Genomic DNA, 388 nt, shown 5'->3' on the forward strand with positions numbered 1-388 from the left:
CCTCCCAGCTGCCACACAAAGGCCGGGCTGCTCCCGAGGTGCTGGCAGGAGCCACCGGGCGGGGACAGCTCCAGGAGGCTCCGGGCAGCGTCCCCTTGGTGGGACAGGTGACTCCAGGGACAAAGCTCCGGGCACGACAAAGCCAACACTGAGGATTTCTCCGTTTTTCCATGATTTCTGAGCGCCAGGGATGGGAAAGGGATGAGGCCTCTTCCCCTCCCGGACACTTCCAGCTGGATAAACAACTTTGTTTTCTGGCCTGGAGATCCCTCAGCACCAAATTCCAGTTTGGGAATCCCGTTCCTCTTCCCCTTACTCCAGGAATCTCCCAACACCAAATCCCAGATTGCAAATCCCGTTCCTCTTCCCTCTCATCTAAAAATCTTCC

The 388-nt window shown here is 57.2% G+C and overlaps 1 protein-coding gene across 1 annotated transcript in view; it reads right to left on the reverse strand.

The window, feature by feature from the left end:
* SRCIN1 (SRC kinase signaling inhibitor 1) overlaps positions 1-388 on the reverse strand; it is a 37,546-nt gene that overhangs the window by 22,079 nt on the left and 15,079 nt on the right. The gene's annotated exons all lie outside the window — the stretch shown is intronic.

The sequence above is a fragment of the Corvus brachyrhynchos genome, unplaced genomic scaffold (genome assembly GCF_000691975.1).
Source record: "Corvus brachyrhynchos isolate BGI_N302 unplaced genomic scaffold, ASM69197v1 scaffold47, whole genome shotgun sequence".
NCBI lineage: Eukaryota > Metazoa > Chordata > Aves > Passeriformes > Corvidae > Corvus > Corvus brachyrhynchos.